Source organism: Apodemus sylvaticus, chromosome 12, assembly GCF_947179515.1.
Source record: "Apodemus sylvaticus chromosome 12, mApoSyl1.1, whole genome shotgun sequence".
NCBI lineage: Eukaryota > Metazoa > Chordata > Mammalia > Rodentia > Muridae > Apodemus > Apodemus sylvaticus.
Genome location: NC_067483.1, coordinates 59401942 through 59421478, shown reverse-complemented (window position 1 = coordinate 59421478; position 19537 = coordinate 59401942). Strand labels below are relative to the sequence as shown.

At 46.2% G+C, this 19537-nt stretch overlaps 1 protein-coding gene across 1 annotated transcript in view; it reads left to right on the top strand.

Moving 5' to 3' along the window:
- The first annotated feature begins 1275 nt into the window (after nt 1-1275).
- Nucleotides 1276-19537, top strand: part of C12H1orf21 (chromosome 12 C1orf21 homolog) — a 208642-nt gene continuing 190380 nt past the window's right edge. Inside the window, exon 1 of the mRNA XM_052200361.1 lies at nt 1276-1669. The gene's annotated coding sequence lies outside the window, so the exon portion shown is untranslated. The remainder of the gene's footprint in view (nt 1670-19537) is intronic.

Here is a 19537-nt window from a genome sequence, read left to right as displayed (position 1 = left end):
CAGCTGTGTCTTTTTCTGTCTTCCAACTTCATCCTGGCTGAATGTGGGAAGTGTGATTCGGCTGTGTGTGTAATCGGTGAGGTCTGGGGAGGATCTTTTACCACATTGTTTCCATGGGTGTCCTCGCTCTGGGGGCCTGGCATTCCTCACGAGTCTAAGGCATTGAAGGAGAAGCGAAGCGTGCAGAAGCTGCACAAAAGACGTGCAAAGGCTATCAGTGTAGAGATCAATTCAGTGTGCACACGAAAGGCCCACTATGCCTGGGATGCGGAAAAATATATCCCTTTCCAAAGGGAAGGAAACTGGTTGACCTGTGGGGGGTCCACAAAGAACTGGCCCTCTGGCCAGGGGCGATCTTTTTAGGTTTTTTATCAATCTCTTAGCTGGTGCGGCCTCGCCCCTTCTGTCCTAGGAGGCCCGGGAGGGTGGGGGAAGCAGAGCAGAGCAAGCAGAGCAGAGCAGGGCGTCCACATCTTTCCCCAGCAGCTTGTAGCTTCTACTAAGTCGCAGAAGCGTCTTCCTTCATTCATCAAGCAGGCGCTGCAGCTCCGAGGCAAGGTGGAGACGCTCAGAGGCGGGTCTCCTGGCCTTGGCTGCGGCTGGCTCTGCCCAGCCTAGGAGGGGTAGGGCGAGGCTGTGCAGCCTTCCCCAGTTAGCTCTGAGCAGCCACAGCCCCTCTGCGCAGCCCAGAGCTGTCGATCTGCGATCTGCCGGACAGACATCTCCTCTCCCGGCTCCTGCCTCAATCCTAGTGAAGCGTTGGTCGGCACCCACATCACCAAGCAAATGACAGGTCCATGGAAGGCCAGGCAAGACACAGCCTTCCTATCTGGGTCTGTCCTCTAGCCTGCATGGGGTGCGCGCGAAATCAAACACACACACACACACACACACACACGCCACACGCTCAGGCTGCACCCACACCCCACACCCTCTACACAGACCCACAGTCCGCCCTTCCTGCAGAGCACACACACACACACACACACACACACACACAGTCCTCCCTGCAGCACGCGTGTGTATGCACACACTAAGCTCGCTCCTCTTCTCCCTACAGCACACACGCACGCACGCACGCACACACAGGCGGACAGACAGACACCAGCTAGCCCACCCTCCTCCCTCCCCGCAGCCCTGGCTGCCCAGCCCCTCTTCCCCGAGCGCCGCGCCCGGCGGCCTCCGCAGGCCCCGCCCCGGGGGAGGAGAGCCGGCCGCGCGCGGGAGCGGGGCAGGGGAGGGGACGGGCGGCGGGGGAGTGTCTGGCTGCCCCCGCCCCTCGAGTGAGCGCCTGGGCGCGGAGGTCCCCTCCCTCCTCGCTCGGAGTCTGCCAGCTCCCGCTCGCTCCCTGCCCACTCCCGGGGGCCCGTTCCGTGGCGCGGCCGCCGCGGCCACCGCTTCTTTCACACTTTAGTTGCGAGCCGCGCGCCGCGCTCAGTGACTGGAGGGAGCTGGCCGCGCGCCGCCTTCCCGCACGCACGCACGCGGGCCCGGCTCCGGGGTTTTCTGCTTTTACTCCAGGCGGCGGGGAGGAGGGGGGGAGCCCTGGCCACACTGTAGGGAGGAGGAGGAGGACGACGTGGAGGAGGGAGGAAGAGAAGAGGCGAGGAGGCCAGGGGCGGGGGGCGGGGGGCTTGCCACCTTCGGCCCCCCCCCGCGAGCGCCCAAGGTAAGCGGGGGCCACCTCCGGCGCGCTGGGCATCCCGGGTGGGCGAGGAGGGAGGCCTGCGGGGTGTCTGCCGAAGGGATGGGAGCCGCGATCCCCGTGCCGCCGGCGCTCGGCTCGGGCTGGGCTGCCGCCGCTGCGGGGCTGCTGGGGCTGCTCGCTGCAAGGGACCGGAGCCAGGCTGGGGGAGTTGGAAGGGGGGCGTCTGCTTGCAGGGTTGGAGGGGTTGGGATGCGGTTAGGGCTGCTGACGACTTTCGTCACATCGAGGCCTGGGTGGCTGGTGTGAGACACCCCTCCCTTCCCACCCGCACCCCGCGCCGCCCTCAGCCTTCCTGCTCTTCTCTTGCTTTGCCTGTAGCCACTGTTACTTTGCAAGCAGGAGCTAGGAAGAAAAAAAAAGACACCCAAATTTAGAATCTTTGGCTAAGTCTCCAAGTCCCTTCCCTCGTTCCCACTGATGGATGCGTTTATGTGGGGGGTATGATCCCCGGGATTTCTGAAGTTTTGACCTTTTCAGGGTGGCTTGTTTTTTGTACATCTGCTTGGCCTTCCTGGGTGTATTTATTTATTCGTGCCCTTGCGAGGCAGCCGGAGGGTGCTTGGTTGTATTACATGAGCAGATTTCTTTCCCCTCTGCAGGCAGTTCGAGAAGTGCCGCGGCGGCGGCTGGGCCGCCTTTGCTCAGCTGTTTAATGTCCTTCCCAATCATCCACCCTGCCCCCTCCCGCCAGAGAGAGAGAGATTTTTTAATACCCCTCTGTAACGAGTGTGTGGGAGAAGTCCCTAGGCCGAAGAGCTTTCATCGCCCGTTCATTCCTCTTGTGAAGGCTCTGAATGGCTCAGGCATGTTGATAAAATTTGGGGGTGCCTTTCTTTGCCTGTAGAGTTGCTTGTCCAAAGATAAAAATATACACACCCAAACACGCAATAATCTTGAGTGAGAGGGAGACCGCAAGCACCGTTTGAGAGGGAAGTGATTTGTTTCCAGTAGGAAGTTGACAACCTATGAGATATACCTTCATCGCCTGTGAGTTAGGAAGTGTTTTAAAATAGAGCTTATGCTCAGTGCGGCTGGAAGACAGCCGTAAGTTCAGTTGCTCTGCAGCTCTGAAAGTGATACACCCTGACCAACCAGAACCTCAGCTACTCTGACTCAGACATTGGGAGGGGGCCACTTGGCCACAGATTCCCTACATGCCCCCCCCCCCTTTAAGACGTGTGAAAAGCTGAGAAGCTCATTACACAAATGGTTATCACCTTCTAATTCAGGGCGATGCTGTTCCCTTTCTACCTAATGAGAATAACCTTTGAGTTTGGGGGAATTGGGACATACCAGGAGGAGGCAACCATGGGTGGAGTGGGTCTGGACTACATCAGCTCCGATGGGGGGAAGGAAGATGAGATGATACTTAAGAAGGGTCTGTTAAGCCCGAGGTGCAGAATTTGGGGGTTTCTATCCCCCGCTTTTGTACTTCTGGAGCTGAGTTATATGATGAACTGAGTGTGTGCTGTGTTGGCTGTTTGGAAATCCAGTTGATGGGATTTGGAAATTAATCTTGACTCCAGCATCTGCTTTTGTGTCCTTACTTAACAAAGTAGGAAGGGTCCCTGGGACAGAGCAGCCCGGCGTATTTAAAGGCATTAGACACTACGCTGGAACCAGGGCTTGGTCAGATGTGCAGCGTTGAAATGTAATCCCTTCTAGTGTGCGGTGCTGTGCATGCTAGATTTAGAGCACAGGATTGCTAGGAAAGAAACAAGCGCAAGTGCTCTGGGCTCCTCCTCAGATGGGAGGATGTCTGGAGGGCCGAGGTACCTCTGGCCTTTAGGTCCCTCTCACGTGGAACACCCCATCAGATCTGGGACATATACTCCACTTGCCCTCCCCGCACTGACTGTGTGGTTGGTAGAGAGGATCCACATCCTTCACCAGGAAGAAGTTCATTCTTGAAGGATCCCAGCTTCTTCTTAGCTTCTTCCTTTTTTAGGGTTAAAAGTTTTCACTCCAAGTTGAAAAAAAAACAAACATAATTTTGTTTGCTTGTTACCTCTTCCCCAGCCTGCTTCCCTCCCTTAATCATTGTGTATGGATCTCTGGACTCTGATAGGGCACTGCACAAACTGTTTGGATGAGATCCTATCTTAAAGGAGGTGGACAAAGTTTCTGAAGATAACACCTGAGGCCCATGTTCTCTCTCTCTCTCTCTCTCTCTCTCTCTCTCTCTCTCTCTCTCGACTTGAATGTCTTGAAGAGTCACAGATATGAATGAAGAGCTTCCCCATTCATTGGTGCTGTCTGTGACCGATTGGCATATGGTATCGAGGATGAAGATGGTTCACACCGTGCACCATCAGTGCCCAGGCTGTAGATGTTTTAGTATTGTGTTGGGTCAGCAAGCTCTGCTCAGTGCTGTACCTGAAAATGGCTTGCTCTAGGCTCCTGTGTGGCCACCTCTACTGCACATTCCTTATCAGAGAAGTTATCAGAAGCCAAGTGTCCCTGTGCTTCCCTTAAGTCGAAAGAATGCAGGAGACTTTCATAAGGAGGAACCTAAGTGTGTCAATAGCCATGTACACACCTTTAGTGACAGGGACATTTAAGTGAAAAGGCTTTCGGATCCTACAAAGTTTTCTTCAAGCACTACTTTGAAGATAGCTCAAAGGAGAGATTATGATGGAAATTCTGGCTGGGCCCGGAAGAATGTCCGAGGACAGAAAAGGCTCATTCCTGTAGTCTTATATATAATGCCTTGTTTTCCTTAGCATTGTTAGAGTTGGGTCTAAAGGGGGCGTGGCATCTCTTTGTGTGTCTGGAATGTAACTTTCCTCCTGCTGTGCGGCTGGTGTCTCTGGCTGTGGGTAGTGGTCTAAACTGTTTAATCTCCTCAGGGCTAAACTCTTGAAACCTAAACTCACCAGAGTTTTGGGCTTGAGACAGTGCACGGGCAAGCACTGGGGTCTTTCGGCCTTCTGAGCTGCCCCCTGCCCACTGTCAGCCAGAGCTGAGGCTTGGCACAGTTGCCCTCACAATGCCATTTTCTGTGAGAGTGGTTTTTACATACAAGTTGATTTGCCTCTAACTTTTCAGGAACTCATTGACTGTGTAAAGCAACCCGACATCTCGTAAATAAGGACTCACTCTGATAATGGAGGGGCTAGACTTGGTTTCATGAAAAAGCACAGTTCCAAGAACTCTTTTGGAAATGATTATAGGATATAGGCTCCACCCCGTAGTGCATGGAGGGTTATGAGAGATGATTCAGGTAAGTAGACCCCACACAGTGTTCATGGTGGGTGTTCGGGGTGTCTCTGCCCCGCCTCTGCTTTTAACATATAGGTATTTGTGTGTACTGCAGCACATGTACACATGTGTGCAGAGGGCAGAGGGCGGCTTACAGGAGTCAGTTTTCTTCCTTCACCTTGTGGGTCCTGGGGGTCAAACTCAGGTTGTTAGGCTTGGTAGCTGTCACCCTTGTCTGATGAGCCATGTAACTGTAGAGATAATTTTATGTTACTAATATGTTTTTAGTAAATACATTTATTTTAAGCTATTCGTGGTGCTTTGAGCTCCACTCCATAGTGTATGTGGGGAGAGGGTAAATCGTATTTAGATAGGTTCTCGATAAACTCTGAAAAGCAGATAGCGACAGACAGTGCACTCACGCACATGTGTGCACACACACATACAGACACAGGGATAGGCCTTTTGTGCAGGAAGAATGGCAAAAGTCAAACCACATTTTAAAACGGTGACAGTTTTGACTTTTACAGCTCATAATTCAAGAGCCTCTCTGAGGTGGTGTGTAAATTATACATCTACATATTTCTAAAGTAGGCAATCATTTAGTCTGACCGTCTCAGCTCTGAAGTTTAATTTTACAAGTTACAGTTACAGTAAGAAAGGACACGACATGTGAGGTTCTGCAGGTCTGACAGGAGTGCTTGGGGGTAGAGCGGGACAGGGGAAAGAAACATGGGACGCAACACAGCAGCGTCCACAGCTGCCAGGTACTAATACAATCACAGCCTTACATGCGTCGCTGAAGACTGTATTTCCTCAGTTATAAGTTGCTCACTTGAGAAAGGGTGCAGCTTTCCCATTCTGAATTTAAGCTACTGAAAGGCAGGGCTGTCTTTTTTTTCCCCCCCTGCACACGTATTTTCTTTTTTCTTTTTTAATTTATTTTATGTATATGAGTACCCTGTAGCTGTCTTCAGACACCCCAGAAGAGGGCGTCAGATTTCATTACGGATGGTTGTGAGCCACCATGTGGTTGCTGAGATTTGAACTCCGGACCTCTGGAAGAGCAGTCAGTGCTCTTAACCGCCGAGCCATCTCTCCAGCCCAGGCAGGGCTGTCTTGCTTGTCTCAGGAACCCCCACGGCAGCTGGCACAGGGTACTACTTTGCACTTGGAAGTCACTCAAATAGTGATCAAACTGAAGGAATTAGCTTAATTAGTTAAGGTCTGTAATGTGTTGAAGACCTTGGAGAAATACATTAGATGCAGACATAGTTTTTAATAAATTTGTGTGCTAGTTTATTAAGAGCTGTGTCTTATGCCTCAGGGTGGGGTTTTTGAAACATATTTGACAGAGAAGTGAATACAGGATGCTCCATTAGATGATCAGTAATACGGTAAAACAAGATGCACCATTAAATGACCTTTACTCTTGAGTGGGGTCATCGTGATTTGGAATAGCTATGCTTTAGCCTAGCTGATGAACCCTTCTCCCCTGCTACCTCAGCATTTGTCTGAGGGGCTCAGCCAATACCAAACCCTCTTACCATCACTTACGGTGTTCTTTTCATGTCTTGGACATTCAACTATAGTGGTAGTAATCAGGGGTTTCCAAGTCTGCATCTCTCCTGGTGGTGTGGTCCTGGGAGAGAGAGCTCTCGCACTTCCAACTCCCAGTTTATTAGGTTCACAGCTGCTTCCGCCAAAATAACCTGGAAAAAAAGCAACATGGAGCCCTGCCCAGTTCAGTGAGCTCACTCCTGCTCCCAGCATCCTGTGGCTCTCTCAGAAATCTGTTCTCTTGGGCTGGCCTTACTTACCTCCAGTTTCTCTGCCAAGTATCCCTTTCAGTTTCCTATCCTTCCTGGAGCTTTTCTGCCCCACCGATGTTCACCCACAGCCCCTCTGGGTTCTCTTTCCACCACTGTATTTACACCTCGTGTAATGAGAGACGCGGGGTTTCTTTGAGAATGGACTGCCCTATTATCTTAACCACATCTCAGGAGCAGCTTTCTCTGTGTTCCTCCCACCTGCCTTCCAACTGCAGACTTCCTGCTTCCAACCTGGCTCCTCCCCGCTGCCCTTGGGGCATCTCCGCCTGAGCCCCGCCCTACCCCACACCTCCTTACTCCTCCCACTTTTCCTCCCCTTCCAGCACATACCTGCCCCTGCCTGTTTCACAGCCTCCTGCCATCTCCACAGATGTGTTTACAGCCTTGGTCGCGGATACATGGGATTGGAGCACTCCAAGTTCAGGAACTTCTGGATTTGGTTTTCACTTATTGATTCCACTGCGCTGTTGTTGATTTTGAAAATCTCCTCGGCCATTTCAAAGTACTTCTTTCAAAGTGGGATCGCACTTCTTTGCTTCACTTGAGGGTCCAACCTCTGCTGGATAGTAGCAAAAGGAACTGTCCCGGTGATGGGTGATGACTGGTTTCAAAAAACCTGATCAACAAATCTTGGGAAGCATTTCACAGCTTTCCATAACAGCCCCAGTCAAAGGGTTTATTACACACCAGAGTCTCCTTGTTAATCACGAGAAGAACGGTTTCATTTCATCTTCTTTACCTTGTCTCCTCCTTTAGTTAGATAAATATTGCTATAACCGGAGCCACATCCCCTCCCCGCTATTTTTTTGTTGTTGTTGTTATTTTACAGTTCTCTATGTTTGATAAGCGCCTGAGACACATTTATGCCAAGCAGAGGACTCTGTAGCAAAGAGCTACACTGCGGATGTCACCTCTAAATCTGTAGTCCATGATGGCCTTGCCAGTGAGTCAGAGGGTCACAGACTAGAACCTGGCAGATGTAATATAGCTCAGTGGTAGGGTACTTTTCTAGCAGGTCAGAGGTCATAGGTTTGATTCTCAGCCAAGCCAGTATAAGCCATTGATCTGTTAGATGGGGGACTGGCCTTTTTTAGAATATTGAACTTGAGAAGCAGCTTAGACACTGGTTGTGCATCAGGGAGACTGCATTTAAGTAAGCGTTTTCTCTCTGACAGCTCTCTGTTTTATTTGATGGTGGCAGACATTGCAGTAGTTTGAGTTCATCATCAAACCCATGCATTCCGCTTCCCTTGGTGACTTATGGCCTTTCCTGACTGAGAAGTACATTGTTTTCTTTGCAGTGTGGGGGCATTTTTTTTCATGCTGGTTCTCAGTAAGTGGTAAGTGAAGTGGGTCTCGTAACAGCCTGAGAGGCGCTGTGCACATCACAGCTGCCCCTGACCGCTTCTCCCTGAACTCCGGTGTTGTGAAGGAGGAGGACCGTGTTCATTGTCTCCAGTGTGTAAAGGCCTTGGAGTCACATGGCTTCTCATAAGGAGATCTGAAGGACCCAGGTAAAGTGAGGCAGACGTGGCTCCTGTGTGCCGAGAGGTGACGTCAGTTCTGTCTGCAAGCTCTGTGGAAAGCAGTTTTCCTACAATAGTCACGTCGCAGCTCCTAGGATCAGAAGGCTGTAAGGGGCGAAGCAGCATCTCCTGCATCTCACACGGATGCTGTGGTGGGGGAATGCACAGTCTAGGAATCTCTGTGAGCTGCAGAACATCGCCTGAAAATCCAATGTTCTGTTTTCTATGTTAGGGACCCAGGACTCTCTAAGACAGCTTCCCCAGAACATACCTGTTTACCTTTGTGGCCTTCTCAGGCAGTCCATGGGGTGGCCCCCCTCCTCCCTCTTGCTGTTTCTCTTGAGGCAACAGAGGCCCTTTCTCAAGTCTGAGTTCAGATCCTTCATGTTCCAGGTAACTCCTGCCGTGAGATTAGTTTGTTCTTTATCTTCCAAATATTCCTCGAGCACGTATGTTTTTATTACTTTTGGTTTTAGGTTAATTTTCTTTTCAGTATGGAGAATGAAACCTACAGTGTTACACTGGTCAAGTCCACCTACCACTGTGCTATATCCCCTGTCCATCATTTATATACTTTCTTAGTCCTAGCTAAATAAATGCTCCTCCTGTCCTGCTGCTGAGCCAGAAAAATTGATTGTGTTGTGTAAGTAACTATTGGTTGATTGGCAACTAATAACTGATTTGAGGTTTGGATTTTTTTTTTTAATTTTCTTTTTTTTTTTTTTAAATGAAAATGGTGCTCCCACTTAAAATTCTCTTTAAATGAGGAAGTCTAGTCTGCACTGGGAAAGATAGTGTTGTTGTTGGTCAAGGTTAACGCACTAATCTTTCTTATTTGCTCCAATAATTTATTGGGCAAACATTTGCCTTTGTTGGTGGCTCTCTGTGTCATCTCTGTGCCTGGCACTGAGGAGATGCTGGAGATACAGAGAGCAAAAGGCCTGGCCCTGGCTTTGTGTAGTTCCCAGGCAAGCCGGGGGACACATGGTCTGTGATGAATACACAAAGGTGCTTTGGGAGCTGAGATAAGAAACCACTTGAGTTGGGAGCCAGGCCTACAGGACACCCATTTTCCCTGGGAACAGTCTTGGCTTATTCTGCCTAATGCTGCTAGCACAGGACCCCGTGATTCCCCAGGAAGCCTCAGGTTGGACAGGTAGATGCTGTTTGATAGGTTTTTATTTTTCTCATTCTGTGCATCCCTAGACCCTTAGACTGGCATTTTGGGACAAACAGGTCTGGAAGGAGGGAGATGAAGCAGGCCGCTGCAGGCAGCAGAGTCCCTGGCGCTGAGAAGCCGCGTGGACACGGCCCTTCTTAGCGGCTCTTGCCAGGTGATGGAGAACTGGAAGCTGAGGCGGGAACTGTGTAGAGTTTGCGGAGAGCATCTCAGCAGTGGGAGTTGCCGGAAGTGGGAAGAGGCATGTTTTTTGCATGGTCTTTCCTTGTGTGTGCAGAAGAGACTAAAGGGTCAGGGCAGAGCAAGTGGACTGTGCTGCTCATGCTAGCCCGGTCATGGGTGCTGAGAGCCTAGTTCATTCCTATGCAGGCAGATAGGTCAGGGATCTCAAACAAACAAAACAAACAGAATTGTAGGCAAAATGATGGAGGATAATTGCTAATATTTTCCGAGTGGCTCTCACTGAGATGAAGGTTACCGAGTCAGTTTAAAATACACATCTTAGTTTTGCCTGTTCTCTCAGACGGAGAGGCCTGATAGGTAGCTGATCTTCTGGCCCTGCTTTCAGAAGAGAGGTCGGGATAGAATAAGAGGTGTGCTCTCAGCTCAGTCATCATTTCTTAGGGAATCATTTTGCAGTTTCCATGGCAAGGTTAAATCCTCCATTCTACCTCCTTACTGTACCGTGCGACCCCTCCTTTGTGTATCACCCCAGTGTACCAACTGCGTGCTTGTTTTCATGACTTTTGGATTAACATTAATACCACACCCCAACCCAAGGTTAAGGCACATGAGGGCATCATTGTTTCTCTTTGATCCTTCTCTATTAAAAATAATCCTGCATACAGAGAGGGGAAGCAGCACATGTTTGTTGAGTGTGTCTGTGTGTGTGTGTGTGTGTGTGTGTGTGTGTGTGTGTGTGTGTGTATGAATGAAATGCAGTAGATGTTAATTGTGATTTGATATGAGACTTGCCCTGGGAAAGTATCCAGGAACAAAGCAGAACGCTGAGTTCTGGGAAACTCCAGCCTTTATCTTTACTGTGATAGAAAGGACAGAGGAGAAAGTTACAAAATAGAGGGACTCAGAGAGGCAAGCAAACTAGGCAAGACAGGTGTCTGTGACATGGGGGTGGGGGTGGAGAAGGGAGGAGAGAAGGGATTTGAGCAGTGGTGTTTATCAGAATTCTTGCATGAAGTAAAATAATACTGGTGAACTTTACTCAGGATTCGTGATGTCTCTTATTAAAGAAAGCTGGGAATATCTACTTCATTGAAGAATATCAAATATTTCCTCACTCTTAAAAAAAAAAAAAACCCTCATTGGCAACTTGCCATAGTTATACTAGGCTCTGCTTCATGCAAAGCCGGAAGTTCAGTCATTGCTTAGTTTGTCTGTTCAGACTCTGAATTTGCCACTCTGTAACTTACACCAGCACCTGAAGAGGTGGTAACCAACTGAGGCTGGATTCTGGAAGAAGATGAAACAGCACAAGGTTTAATTGTGGTGAATTTATGAGTGTGTGTATTGATTTATAAGGGGATAAAAATACGTCCTGCCGATGAATAGCCATTAGGACTAACCACACAGTTGCAACATTATCGCAAACGATGGCTAATTGTCTCCTTCCAGAAGTGGAGGCTGAGAAGCGGGGGTCATTAACTGTGTGTCGTATAAACAGGGAAGCCCATCTAGACTCTGATTTTCTTGTTCTCAGTCTCTGCAGAGAGACTAAATAAAGGTAGAGGTGGGTGATGCATCCTGATACAGTGGGAAGGATGTATTAGCTCTGGATTCAGCACACTCTCCGGAGCTTCCCCCACTTCCAGCTTGTAATCGTGACTTACAGTGGCAGTACTTGGCAGTAGTACTAATTGATGCTGGTGCAGTGTTGACTCTGCTCACAGGTACTGTGCTGAGGGCATTACATACGTTCTCTTCTTTAGTGCTTGCAATAGCTAGGTACAACAATTTCTCTTAACTATTGCTTTAAAGATGGGGACAATTGAGAAGCAGCATGCTTGGACCCATGACCAAGGTCTTGTGGGTAACAAGATGTTGTAATGAGACCAGAATCAGTTTCTCTACTTCCATCATAAAGCTTTTAAAGATCAACTCTTTGCCAGCTCTATCCTCTACTCTGCCCATTCCCCTTACCTATGTTTCTATCTGAAGCATAATTACAGACATGGTTATCATTAGCATGCCTAAACTTTTCAGCAGTAATTCTTTTTATATCAAATGTCAAAAGCAAATTCTCCTGATTGATTGCTTCTCTCCTTTCCTTCCTCCTTCTCTCCCTCTCCCTTGCCCTTCCCCTTGTCCTCCTTCCTCTTCTTCTTCAGTGATTCCTTGGTGACTCTCGGGATTTAAATGATGTTCACAGCGGAGGGATGCATCTGCTTCTTTTTATCTGCATTTCTTCCTTGTTTTCTTCCTTAGAGTTTATCTGCTGAAGAGAAGACCGTGTCTTGCGAGGTTTTAGTGTTCTGTGACTTTTCTGGTTGCATCTCTACATCCTCTTCTTTCATGTTTGTTTGGTTTTTTTTCCCTGCACACTGTTCATCATGGTGGTACACATCCTATTACATCATGAGCGTGGGCGCAAACACCATGCTTCTTCTGGGAAGAAGGTAAGAGGAAGGCCCTTGACTCACATCTCGTAGGTAGTAGTGAGCCAGGTGGTGGGGCTCTAGTCCAGGCTCTGGTGGGTGACTCTGGGTTTTGTTGTCAAGCTGCTCCTTCCATAACAGAATTATCCCAGGCCATTCAAGCCACTGAGGGTCACCGTCAATGCAGAACAGGCTATAAATCTAGGATAGTCTTTTATCTGCACTTGCTAGCTGGGATTTTTCTCTCATTAAATATATCAACTGTTTGGTAACCTTGAGGTATCTGTCTTTCAGTATAATTAATGATTGGTTTCCTTCCTTCTATTTTAATTAATGTTTAAAATAATGAGTTGATTTGTTTCCTATGTTCCAAATGAGACCAGTGAGGCAGCTGTTGTATTGCTTATGTAAATATCATTGTGAACACATGGATTTTAATGCAGTTTCTATTTAAACCCCCCTGTGATTATTTATTGATTTTTATACTTATTTATTTATTTATTTCTGTACTGGGTCTTCCTTGTAGGCCAGGCTGGTCTCCAGTTGGCACTCTTCCTGCTTCAGCCTCCAGACAGTTATTTATTTTGAAACTCATTCTATGTTTTTCCAGTGGGAGAGTCTTTATATTGCTTTCTGAATCTGCTTGACAGGAACTCATTGATAGATTCATTACTTTCTGGTTTATCAGGGTATTTCAGCTTTATGTTAATTTTTTTGTGCGTGCCTCAGTTCTTCTTTAGGATAAATGGTGTTGAGATACCAGAGCCTAGGTACTAAGTGTTCTTGCTGCCTCCAGACCTTATTGATCTTTGTTCAATGGGAAGAGTTAGGAAGGTATATATGTATATACATATCCACTAAGGTATGGTTATAAACACATATGCCTGTATGCAGATGGAGATAATAATTTATATGCACCTATTTGCATATAAGCATACAAGGCTACAATGGAAAGCCTTGTGAATATCTGTTAGTATTTAATAGCTTATCTTTATGATAGGTTCTAAAAAGTAGAATCATTGGGCCAAAGGATAAATACCATGGAGTTTTGCTCAATGCAGTGGTCCCTGTTGCCCTCAGAAATGCTGCAAGACCCTCAGTGGGTGCCCTGAAATGGCAGATTATGACAAAGTCTATTTTTTTTGTAGACCTCTGATAAAACTTACTTTATAAATTAGACATAGTAAGAAGTTAAAATTTAACAGTTGTGACACTATGCTGTAATAAGTTCTTAAAAACATGAATTTTCAGATCCTCACCAGTAAATATACTGTCAAACCTTAGTATTTTTGCTAATTGAATAGTGAGAGGTGATGACATACTTACCTACTTCACTACCTGAGTCCATCTTCAGTCAGGGCCTGTCCTGTCGCAGGGTCTTTGGAGCTGAGAATGACCTTGAACTTCTGATCTTTGAGCTTTTAGTTCCCAAGTGCTGGGGTAACAGCTCTTACACCCCAGCCCTTTGGGTTGCTTCTATGATGAGTTGCCTTGCATTTTTTCGTGAGTCTGGCTAGCTGCCCCTCCCCCATGGATCATCCCCCAATATTTGATATTTCCTTTATTGTTGTATTGGAGATGTGATTCCTTAATGTTTATGAGCTTTTTCCGGTTTATCGTTTGTCCTTTTCACTGATTGCTCTACTCATTATATAAATGATTTGTTTTGCCCTATGCTTCCTGGTTTTGAGTCATACTTTGGATAAACCATCCTTATTTTCCAGACTTTAGAGTAATACTGTATAATATAACAATATAATATAAACCATGCCTGCAATTTGTTAGTAGCTATGGTAAATATGTAGATGAGATTAATTATAATAATGCATTTCATTTAACTCAAAAATGCTATTTTAATAAGTAATCTAAGCAATCGGTATTTAAAATTATTGATACTTAACTTTTTATTAGTGTTTATTATTCAAAAATAATAAGTTTCATTCGATACATATGTGGAATGTATTTTGATTATATTTGCCCATACAGAACATTTTAAGACCATGCGTGTATGTTTTAATTAAAAAAAAGATTTAAAGAGAATGCTGTGGATGTGTATGTGTGTTTATGTAAACCATGTGTGCAGAAGCTCTTGGAGGTCAGAAGAGACCATCAGATGCCTGGCACTGGAGTGACAGGCAGCTGTGAGCCACCACGTTGGTGTTAGGGATTCAGCCTAGGACCTCTGTGCAGCAGCGTAGAGCAAGTGGCCTTGTCTTCCACGCATCTTTTGGTCCTAGTACTTTGACTTTTAACACAGCTCATTTCGCACTAGGCTTTTATTGTAAATACTTGCTCTGTCTTTAGATTTCACAATTTGCAGTTGAAAAAGGGTAATTTTGTATAACCTTGTCCCATGTACCTGAGAGTTTCCCAGTAACTGAATTCAGTACAAGTATTCGAACTTCGATTTCATTTAGTTAAGAGTAAATCAAATAATACTCACTCCCCGAGCACTTCATAGCCATGTGTGGTGGGCAGCTGCCATTTTGGAGAGCACAGTCATAGAGAGACTCACCTATGTCATCTTTTAAGAGTTGTGTGATTTTTGTCGATCATTTTTCACTATGAGTTTATCTCAGTGGATGGTGTGGAGACTGGATCCAATTTCCTCTTCTTTCAACCCGGTTATCTGAGTACTGCAAGCCCATGCTTAGAGTCTGTTTTTTATCTATTGGTTTTTAGATAGATTCTCAATTATAGAATTAATTTCCATAAGTAATCAGTTGTATTTCTACATTTTCTATTCATCTCTCCCTTCATGCTCTAGTACCCTGCTGTTTAATCATAGTGAATGTAGAATATATTTTAATAGTCATGGTGCAATGCTGTCTCATGCTTGGCAAATCTGTCATTGTCAAGTGTTGGGCAGACATGAAGCAGAGGGGCCATGCTCCCGGCGCTGGCGATATCAGATTGATGCAGTGATTACGGGAAGAGGTTTGGGATACATCATTCCCTCAGCTGTGAGGAGAGCAGAACGGGGTCTCCTTACAGTATGTAGCAAGACTGGAGTGGTAGCAGTAACCTCAGTTTTCCATACTAGCATTGCCAGTTCTTACTTGCTTCGGGTGGATTTCCGAATGAGAAACCCCCAAAGGTGCACAGGAATGCCTGGAGCAGTGCTGATCGTGAGAGCAGAACTCCTGAAATGGCTAAAGCCTCTGCCAGCTGTGTACTGAGTAGGGAGGCTCTGTGTCCATACCAACAGTAGTGAGGGTAACCTACGCATTGGTAAGTCGCCCCGAAGCACCCTGTTGTCCTCCTATAAGCCTGTGTGCTTTTTAAAGCTGTAATGTTTGAAGCAGGAGGAAAGACAAATGGGACGACAGAATGGTAGGGTGCCATTTAGGTGAAGTTCAAAAATTCTTAGTCAATGTGCCTTTTTGTGTAATGAGAGAGTGGTGTGCAGGAAGCTGTATTCCAGAAAAGCAAGGGGGGGTGTTGTTGTTGTTGTTGGTGGTGGTGGCGGTGTTGTTGTTGTTGTTGGTGGTGGCGGTGGTGGCGGTGGTGGTGGTGGTGGCGGTGGTGGCGGAGGAGGAGGACGAGAAGGAGTGTGGAGCTGTAGATGCTGCAGGGTGAAGGCAGGTTATGCTTGGAAAGGGGCTTGTGGGAAATTCTCTGGGTCCTTGCATGATCCAGAGATGGGCATACAGATGCTTGTTCTACTTTTCATTTAAAATCTACATGGATTATCGATTCCTTGCAAAAGAGGAGCCAAACAGCAATGACCTGAATCCAGATCCAGAGGCTAAAAGCAGAGCTCTAAGTGACTTTATGCTGGAGAAAGGCTGACAGGTGGTTTGTTTTTGTTCTTGCTTCTTATGTCATAACAGTGACTTCTCAATTGTATGAAAGACTGAAGGCAAAATTTGCATTTCGCATCTGTGTCAAGCAGCAGGCGGTGTGTTCTCAGGTGGTATGGGTACACAAGAGACTGTGTCACCAGCAGGTACAGTATAGACAGACTTGTCAGTCCTTTCATACTAAGCAAAAGAAACCTTAAATAAATACTTAAATAAATTAACACCATCATTTAAAACTTTATTCAGTGAGAGCAGATACTCCCTCCCTTTTTCCCTCCCCCCTTCCTCTCGTAGTCTTTGTCAGTATCTTATTATGCACATCATAATATCACAGTATCCTCGTAGTCTTTGTCAGTATCTTATTATGCACATCAGGCTGGTCTCAAATTCACCATGTAAGAGAGTCTAGCCTGAAACTATTCTCCTGCCTCCTCCTCCCAAGGGCTAGGATTATGGGCACATACCAACCATGCCCGACGGGAGTGAATTTTCAAAGCAAACTCTTAATAAGTGTGTGCTATATGCTAGATACAGTTTACAGGAGCTCATTTAGCTTGAAATTCAGCCCTGGGCAAAAGCAGACATGGTTTCTGTGCTGGTTGGTTTTGTGTGTCAACTTGACACAGGCTGGAGTTATCACAGAGAAAGGAGCTTCAGGTGAGGAAATGCCTCCATGAGATCCAGCTGTAGGGCATTTTCTCAATTAGTGATCAAGGGGGAAGGACCTCTTGTGGGTGGTGCCACCCCTGGGCTGGTAGTCTTGGGTTCTATAAGAAAGCAAGCTGAGCAAGCCAGGGGAAGCAAGCCAGTAAGTAGCATCCCTCCATGGCCTCTGCATCAGCTCCTGCTTCCTGACCTGCTTGAGTTCCAGTCCTGACTTCCTTTGGTGATGAACAACAATGTGGAAGTGTAAGCAGAATAAACCCTTTTCTCTCCAACTTGCTTCTTGGTCATGATGTTTGTGCAGGAATAGAAACCCTGACTAAGACAGTTTCCCTTTTGTAGGTTGATAAACTGATGCCCAAGAGGATAAACAACTTGTCTCAAGTCACACAGGAAGCACATGGTGGAGTATTACCACAAGTTTATCTAGATTCCAAATCTACATTCATAATTTCTGTTTGAGAACATTCTAACTTCTGCTCTGTTCCTCTCTGTTGAGTTGACAGAGCTCCATCTCAGAAAGTCTCTGTTTCTACCTCCTAAAATTTTAGACAAAGAAATCCCTCAGTTTCTTGGGAGCAGCTCTTTGTGATATCTAAGTGAGTTTTAAACATCAGCTGTAGGCTTGCTTCACTGTAGAGTTGCTAAGTGGCTGTTTCCTGCCTCTCTGACTTGCATGGATTTGTTGATGTGGTGGATTTGGTTCTGTGGGAGACCTGTCTCCCTGTCTGATTCCTTGTTTTTAAATATGAAGTCTTCTTCAGTTTGCGTCCCTAAGACTAGCCTGATCTTCCAAACCTTCCAAACTCCAGCAGTGTCTCTCTCTAGCATGTCGACATTGTGGTTCCTATGATCCTTTCTTGGTCCCTAAAGGATGTACACATTCCAATTTATAATGACAAATCAGATGTGTTCCTGATCTTTTATCTTTGGTGCTGCAGTTTTTTTAAAAGCAGAGCACTGGTAATTCTTACTTTGGCTTGATGGTACGCGTGTGTGCCTTCTCCGGTCTCCTCCCTTTTTACTGATATTTCCATCAGCAACTGCCGCTGACAATGGGGGCTGGGCAGCTGGATGGGAAAGAAAATTCAGATGAGCATTTGGTTGCTAGGGAACCTGGTTTACTCAGAGCTTATGACTTCCAAAAATTATGTAGAAATGACAGGAGAACTACTTGGGAACCGCTGTCCCTTCTTTTGATTCATGCCCCCGTGGCCGCTGAGACTCTTTCCCTGAGAGCTTATAGACTTGTTTCAAGGAACTGAAAGTGGAAAAAAATAAATAAAAACTAGGGGTGGACATCAGTGATCCAGTGCCTGCTTAGCACATAGGATGCACAGGTTCAAGCCCCCTCACCCGCAGAAGGTGATAATGTCTTGTAATCTTGTAATCAAAACAAGAAAGACAGGTAGGTGTGGAAATGGCTGCCTTTCATGCCTTTTCATATCTCTGGTGAACTGTAGGTTCTTGATGACCAAGAGGGGCATTTTTAGAATGACTGACAAGCCATATTTATATATTTTCCCCATTCTCTGTTTCAAGTCTCTGTCAAGTCAGCTTTAGGTTCAAGTACAAGGAAACAGACTATGGATAATCTTTGCTCTGTGTGAAGATGAAATCTTTATTTTTTTCCACTTAAAAAAAATCATGGTTTTGATTAGCTGAGTTAAAAACTAACCACATTTTCCCCTGAACAAACTCATACAGTTGGAGAGTTTGTGTTCCTGATCTTTTATCTTTGCTACTGCAGTTTTTTAAAAGCAGAGCACTGGTAATTCTTACTTTGGCTTGATGGTACACGTGTGTGTCTTCTCAGGTCTCCTCCATTTTTACTGATATTATGATTACATAATATCAGTAAAAAAGATGTGTATATATATATATATGTATATTTTACACACAGAGGCCCAGTGTATAACCACGGACAGGAAGAGCCTGGGAGATCTGGTCTGTCTGTCTCCCACTCTGTCAGATCATGCACTCCCCATTTTGGGGACCCTTTTTGGGCTCTTAAATGTCACAGAGATAGGATTCAGATGAGGGCCGGGGATTACTGCCAGTGACAGAGAAGGCAAAGCAACCGTGTATGTATGATCAAGTATTGTTTTTAGAAAATGTGATTTCTGTTTGAAGGTGTGGCCAGCTTGCTTGTTAAGTGGCAAGGGAGATAGGAATGGGGAAAGGAGTCACTGGACTAGCACTGCCCTCAGAGGCCTTGAAGACATCCTTGTAATGTAGGAAATGCATTCAGGATGCTTTCCCCAGTGATTGTTCCATTAAAGGGCTATTCAGGAAAGACTTGAGCCTCACTCTGACCCCTTTCCATTGTGTGGAGTGAGGGTGCCTTGTGGAGGGAGACTGGTTCAAATGTGGATGCATGTTACAGTAAACAAGCCTTTCCCTCTGTCCTCGTTCCTTCGCCCCTAGTGCTTCACGGGAGTCCAATCTTTGCTGTAGAACTCACTGTGGTTATCATGTTTTATGTGTTCAAAACAAGTGAGGAAAAAATAAATACATACGTAGATGGTATTTCCTATAATTGAATGGATGTTCATTTTATCTGGTAGCTTTTAATGTGAAAAACTAAGAAAACCTTCCAGATGATGTTTTCCTTCCCAGCTAAATGAATCCATCCCCAGGAGTGCCATGTCAGGCTCTGCTCCATCTACCTTGTGCAGCGTGTGCATCTGCTAACCCAGGGCATGCTCATCTAGAAACATACACACGTTTCCCTCTCAAGCAAACACAGTACAGCATCTTGGGTTGCTTTGATAGCTTTAATAAATAGGTTTTTAATACATCTCTGTTCCCTTTGAAGCATCATGGCTTTTGTGGGAATGAGGAAAGACAGATAAGAATGTTTAAGAGAGGGTATGAGATCTCTGACCAATTATACGTGGCGACCAAGATGCCACATGAGTGTTGTATTTGACATAAATACCTTTTTATTCTTTTTTATGAAGTATGTAGAAATTGTGTATGTGTCTATATGTGTTGTGTATATTGTGTGTA